Raw genomic sequence first — 7,279 nt, forward strand, 5'->3', positions numbered from 1 at the left:
TTGATCTGGGGCAAGCCTCTAGCTACCTGGCCTGGACACGTAGCGTGAGAGAACCTTTGTTTTCTTAAGTATCTAGAAAATACTGCCGTGCTCTGGGACGGCTGCTAACTGTCCTCTCTGATTTCTTCTCCGTCGTCCTGGATACAGGGCAGCCTAACTGGCCTCTCATTTCCCAGTCTCTCATCCTGGGCCAGTCGGAAGTCGGCAGATGTGAAGGATGTGAGCAGCTTTCTAGTTACCTACAGCTTACAACGAGCAACATGCTGTGGCTTTCTCAGGTGCCTCAATGTGGAGATGGCAAGGATCCACCTTTGACCATACAGACAAAAAAGAAAAAGAAAAAGAAAAAACCCAGGGGATGGTGGAGCCACAGAATGGAAAGCAAGCAGGTCTCTGATGTCCACGTGACTCAGAATCACCCTGTCATCCTGCATGAGCTGGAATGTTGACTTGGGAGAAATGAGCCTCTTTTTCTCTTAAGTTCCTGTATTTGGGGATCACTTTGTTACAGCAGCTAATCCTCTGTCCTTTCCCAGACATTTCACAGGGCAGCTGTCCTCACATCCCCACAGGCAGCAGGGTCTTAGGGCTCAGGGGTGCAGCTGTGGAACAGCTGAATACGCCGAAGTCAGTCAGAATTACCGTGTACTCTGGGTCCTTTGAAGCCATAACCGTGGGAAGGCATTGAAAGAAATGTTGAGTGTGGATATGAGAGGTTAGAGCACTGATTCTCAAAGCAAGGCCCCCGGAACAGCAGCCACCACATCACCGGGAGCTCGTTAGAAATGCAAATTCTTGGGTCCCACCCAGATGGAATGAATCAGAGGCTCGGGGATGGGGCTCAGCAATGTATGCGTTGGTAAGCCTGCCAGGGGTTCTAATGCCCACTCCAGTTCGTGAACTACTGGTTTAGAGGGGTCAGGAAACTTTTTCTGGAAAGGGCCAGATAGTAAATATCTTAGGCTCTACAGGCCACACAGTCTCCGTGGCAGTGATTTGGCTCTGCCAGGACAGGGTGGAAGCAGCCACAGACCACATGGAAATGGGCCTTAGAGAATCAGCTAAATGCAGGACAACGTGATCTTATTTTTGAGGAAGAGAATGTCCCCCGAGTCTCCGTCTCCCCTGTGGTCAGTCTTAAAGTCTATACCAGGCACCCTCAGGGCTCCCAATTCTGAGTCCCTTATCCTCTGTGGCTGAGCCTCCACTCCAGGTTCCCTGCCTCACCCCCACCCACACCTCTAAAATCTGCTGTCTGTGAAATTCTATTACTATTATTAAAGTCTGATAGCTAAGAGCGCCACCTCTCCCAGAGGCCTTTGCATATTGACTTGGGACACCTGCTGGTGGTGGCAGGGGGGAGTCTTGTGTCCAGCGTTGGCCTGGGCTCATCTATGGGCAGGTGTTTACAGAGTACGGGAAGGCTTCCTGTCCTCGTGAAGGTGACTTCAGGGGACAGACTCCGCTTTCATGTAAATCCTGCTCTGTCTGTTTTGGGCTCAGATATTCCTGGAAGAAAAGTGGAAATCTACTGCCTTTTAAGGGTTTAGATTGTGGTGTTCAGCGGAGCTGCTGGCATCTTGTTCTGTCCTGGGTTCAGAGAACCTGCAGGGAGGAGCCCCAGTGGGACATCCTGGCCATCTCTCCTGGGCTGGGGGTGCCTGGCCTCGCAGGGATCAGGCAGGTTTTCCCTCCTGTGGAGGCAGAGAACTGTCCCCCTGACCCCCATGTCTCTCTACATAAACCTGCTAACAGCCTAGGGCCACGGGAGGCAAACATCCCCTCTCTCTCAGGAAGCTGACCTAGGGAGACCCCTTTTCTCCCCCATCTGATATCCCTGAGGAATCTTAGTCGCAAGTCAAATTGGGTTTAAACTAAATAGGGGATTCCTAGCTTATTTAAGTGAAAACATGAGGAGTAATTCTGCCTTGAAGCACAGTTTGGTTCAGGGGCTCAGATGTCACCACAGGGCCTGGCTCTTCATTCAGCCTCTGGAAGCCTCTCTGTGGGCTCTCTTTTCAGATGGCCTGGCAAGATGGCTCCAGCAAATCCAGGCTTCATCCTTGTATTGGTCAAGGTTCTCGGAAAATCAGAACCAGAACCAAGAGGATATCTACCCAGAACCAAGAGGATATCTACCCACCTATCTACACACATATGCACATCTATCTATCTATCTATCTATCCTTTTGAAACTTTAAAAGGAGAACTTATACTTCTTTTGCTTGACTCAGTGGGGTTTTTGTTTGCTTGGTTTTTTAAAATTAATTTATTTAATTAATTAATTTTTGGCTGCATTGGGTCTTCTTTGCTGCGCTCGGGCTTTCTCTAGTGGCGGCGAGCAGGGGTTACTCTTCGTTGCGGTGCATGGGCTTCTCATTGCAGTGTCTTCTCTTGTTGCAGAGCACGGGCTCTTAGGCACGTGGGCTTCAGTAGTTGTGGCACACGGGCTCAGTAGTTGTGGCTCACAGGCTCTAGAGCGCAGGCTCAGTAGTTGTGGCACACGGGCTCAGTTGCTCTGTGGCATGTGGGATCTTCCCAGACCACGGGTTGAACCTGTGTCCTCTGTATTGGCAGGCAGATTATTAACCACTGCGCCACCAGGGAAGCCCCTGTTTACTTGGTTTTTAAAACTATTTTACTATGATCTGTTTACTTTGTGGTGTCTGGATCTTCTGATTTTTTTGGTGCAGGGGCTTCAGAAATTTTTCCTTCTTTGCTTTTCTTTCTTTTTTCATAGAGTAATTTGTATAACATGGGAATTAGCTGATCTTTATGACTTAGACGCTTGAAGGATTTCACTGGTAAATTATTTGGTCCTAAGTGTTTTTTTCAAAGTATTTAAACTTTTTAAAAAGTTTTCAAAGTAGTTTTAAAGTATTTAAACTTTAAAAAAATTTTATTATAAATGTGTCTTTTTGTAAGGAGTTTGTAATTGAGTTAGAAATAGAGTACTTGTCTTTAAAGGGGAGGGGCTTACATTTTCTTATTTTAAAACATAATCTTTATTCTTCAGAGCAGTTTTGGGTTTACAGGAAAATTACAGAGATAGTACAAAGACCTCCCGTATACCCCAAGCCCAGTTTTCCTTATTATTAGTGTTGTATATGTGTGATATATTTGTTACAATTAATTAACCAATACTGATACATTATTGTTAATTAAAGTTAATATTTTATTCAGATTTCCTTGGTTTTTATGTAATGTCTTCTTTTTTTCCTTTTCCATTATGGTTATTACAGGATATTGAATATAGTTCCCTGTGCTATACAGTAGGACCTTGTTGTTTATCTATTTTATATATAGTAGTTTGTATCTGTTAATCCCAAACTCCTAATTTATCCTTCCTTCACTCCCTTTCCCCTTTGGTAACTGTAAGTTTGTTTTCTGTTTGTGAGTCTGTTTCTGTTTTGTAAATAAGTTCATTTGTATCATATTTTAGATTCCACATATAAGTGATATTATATAGTATTTGTCTCTGTCTGACTTACTTCACTTAGTATGAGAATCTCTAGGTCCATCCACATTGCTGCAAATGGCATTATTTCATTCTTTTTTATGGCTGAGTAATATTCCATTGTATGTATGTACTACATCTTCTTATCCATTCCTCTGTCGATGGATATTTATGTTGCTTCCATGTCTTCGCTATTGGAAATAGTGCTGCTATGAACATTGGGGTGCATTAGAGTTTCCTCTGGGTATATGCCCAGTAGTGGGATTGCTGGATCATACAGTAAGTCTCTTTTTAGTTTTTTAAGGAACCTCCATACTGTTCTCCATAGTGGTTGCATCAATTTACATTCCTACCAACAGTGTAGGAGGGTTCCCTTTTCTCCACACCCTCTCCAGCATTTATTATTTGTAGACTTTTTAATGATGGCCACATAATGTCCTATTTCTGTCCCAGGATCCTACCTAGGACACCACGTTGCATTCAGTTATTAGGTCTCCTTAAGCTCCTCTTGACTGTGACAGTTTCTCAGATTTTCCTTGTTTTGTGGTGCTATTGTCAGTTTTGAGGACTACAAGCAAGTATTTTGTAGAATGTTTCTTAATTGGAATTTATCTGAGGTTTTTCTCATGGTGAGGCTGGGGTTATAAGTTTTGGGGGAGGTGAAGTGCCATTTTCCTCACGTCTTATCAAGAGTGCGTATTATGCACCTGACTTATCACATTTGATGTCGATCTTGATCACCTGGATGAGATAGTGTTTATCAGGTTTCTCCACTAAAGTTACTCTTGTTTTCCTTTCTGTACTGTCCTCTTTGGGAAAAAAAAGTCACTGTGCACCCCACACTTGAGGATGGAGAGTCAGGCTTCACTTCTCTGAGGACGGTGCAGTAGCACAATACTGCCCTCCCCCCAGCTGCCCACGCCCTAGTCCCTGGAACCTGTCAATATGTCTCAGACAGCAAAGAGGAATTAAGGATGCAGAGGGGCGGAGAGAGAAAGGAGGGATCAAGGATTCTTCCTCTGGGGCTGCTGAATGAATGCCATTTATTGACATAGGGAAGGCTGGGGCAGGGACGGGGGCGGGGGGGCGGGGGAGGAGAAATTTCGAGGAAACCGTCAAGACTTTTTCAGACTTACTGTGATGGTCAGGAGACACTCAGATGGAGATACCAAATAAACAGCTGATCTGGGGGAATCTGGAACTCTAAGGAAGGTGTGGGTTGTACCTATGACTTTGAAGGTCAAGAGATTTAACAATAAGGAATGGGTGAGATCTCCTTGGGAAAGAATGCAGGTAGGGAGGTGAAAGGAGTCAGCACCAAGCTCTGAGGAAGAGTTGAGAACAAAAGCCAAGCTGGAGGGGGTTCACGGGAGGAAGAGTGAAGAGAGAGTGAAAAAGTGTAGGTACGTATTGTAGAGAACGTAGTGTGGTTCTCAAACCCAGAGGATTAGCAGAATCACCTGGAGGGCTTCTAAAGCCCAGATTCCTGGGCCCAGAGGTCTTGGGTGTCGCCTGGTGATTTGCATTTCTAACAAATTCATGGATCATGCTGATGCTGCTAGCCTGAGGACGACAGCTTGAGACCCACAGGCAAAATAAACACTTTTGATATGAATGGGCATCAGAAAACTGGAGGGCAGGAGGGATAAAGGAAGAATTTTTAAAGATTGAAGATGAAGGGTATTTGCTTGCTGATGGGAGTGATTGATAGGGTGAGAGAGATGGACGATACAGAAAAAAAGGGATAAATGAAGGGGCAAAGTCCTTGATTCTGCAAATGGGGCTGGATTTGGAGCATCATAGGGGCTTTGGCCTCTGGTAGGAGCTGGACTTTTACCCCATGGTAGCAAGTGTGCATAGGTTTGGAGGATTAGACGTGGAACATTGAGCAAGCTTGTACCAGGGAGCTTCCATAACCGCCGTAAAGAATGAAGAGTGCGTCTGGAAGCTTTTGTATTCTGTATTCTCAGGGAAGAATGAAAGCAGAGTGGAGAAGATGATGGAGGAGGTTTGAGGCAAGGGGACAATGTATGAACCTGTTGTCTTAGGGAACAAAAAGTCAATTTCCTGGACCAGCCTAATAGAACTTTCTGAAATCAGAAAAATGTTCTATAATCTGTGCTGTCCAGTATGGTACCCACTAGCCACATAAGACAACTTATATTTAACTTAATTTAAATTAAATAAAAGTAGAGATTTAGTTCCTTAACTCACTAGGCACATCTCATGCCTCAGTGGCGCATTCTTAGAGAAACAGATTTGGGCTGTGGAACTGAGTTGAAGGTGGGGCTGGGGTTTGTGAAACCAGCCGGCCCTGGTTGGTCATTTTTCTTCAGCAACGCTCACCAGTTCAGGGCCAGGGCCAGAGAAGGGGGATGATACAGGACTTTCAGGGTGGAGTTTTTCAGATTTGTAGGACAAAGGGAGAGAGGACCAAAGCATCAAGGGTACTGGGGATGGAGTGGTTACAATGCAGGAGTGTAGAGTGTCTGGTGCAGGATGTGAACAAGAAGAACACTGAAGACAAGAGGACTGTCAAATGTGTCCTCACTGTGGACAGAATAAAGCATTTATCTTACTTTATCTGTAAACTGTATCTCAGGGATACATTTTTGACATGGGGAGGCTTCTCATTATGCAACATTCCAGCTAATAAAGAAGGGATGATAGAATTAGAGGATAACAATCTATAACTCCCTAATGAAATAACAGATATAGGCGATGCTCACCAATGGCTGCTAAAACCACAAAAACGAGGGACAAGATATTTTATGCTGCTTGATGGAAGAATTCAAATGCAGTCTTGCCAAAAAACCAGCTCTGAGTCTGACCTGGCTTCTAGATCCAACAACCCCTTCACAGAACATGTTAGCTCCAGGGGGATAGAATCAGCACATCTAAATTGTGGGAAATTCTACCAGATACATGACTTGGCTTCTTGAACAAATTAATTGCAAGGGGGGAAAAAGAGATGGAGAAGAAATCTAAAAGAGATTTGTGAGACACGTCAGTAATAACTGATTGTGGTTATGTTGTTTACGATCCTTATATTTTAAGAATATGGACTAAAATACTCACAGGTGAAATTATATATCTGGGATACATTTCCAAATGAGCCCAATGGTGGGGGCATAAATAAAGGAAGAGGGGCCACTGGAGGATTAGTGGTAGCTGATGAGGGGTACTGGGGGCTTCATTATACTATTCTTTCTTTTTTTTTAATTTATTTATATTTTGGCTGTGTTGGGTCTTCATTGCTGCATGTGGGCTTTCTCTAGTTCCGGAGAACGGAGGCTACTTTTCATTGCAGTGCGTGGGTTTCTCATTGCGGTGGCTTCTCTTGTTGCAGAGCAAGAGCTCCAGGCGCTCGGGCTTCAGTTGTTGTGGCACAGAGGCTCAGTAGTAGTGGCTTGCAGGCTCTAGAGTGCAGGATCAGTAGTTGTGGTGCACGGGCTTAGTTGTTCCCCGGCATGTGGGATCTTCCCGGATCAGGGCTCGAACCAGTGTCCCCTTCATTGGCAGGCAGATTCCTAACCACTGCACTACCAGGGAAGTCCCTATACTATTCTTTCTACTTTCTGTATATTTGAAATTTTCTATCATGAAAAGGTTAAATAAAATAATCCCTCCTACACTGGATGCTCTTCCCAGATATGAACTTGTCTCTCTCCTTCCTTTCACAGCCAAGCATCTTGAAGGAATTGTCTCTGCTGTTTCTTCACATCCTTAGTTTCTGCTCACGCCTTGCACCATGCAGTCTGGATCTGCCCGTGTTCCTTTCTCAGACCTGCTCAGCCTAAGATCCTCCAAAACAGGGAACGC

This window comes from Monodon monoceros, unplaced genomic scaffold, assembly GCF_005190385.1.
Source record: "Monodon monoceros isolate NGI ecotype Baffin Bay Population unplaced genomic scaffold, NGI_Narwhal_1 Super_Scaffold_13, whole genome shotgun sequence".
NCBI classification, from domain to species: domain Eukaryota; kingdom Metazoa; phylum Chordata; class Mammalia; order Artiodactyla; family Monodontidae; genus Monodon; species Monodon monoceros.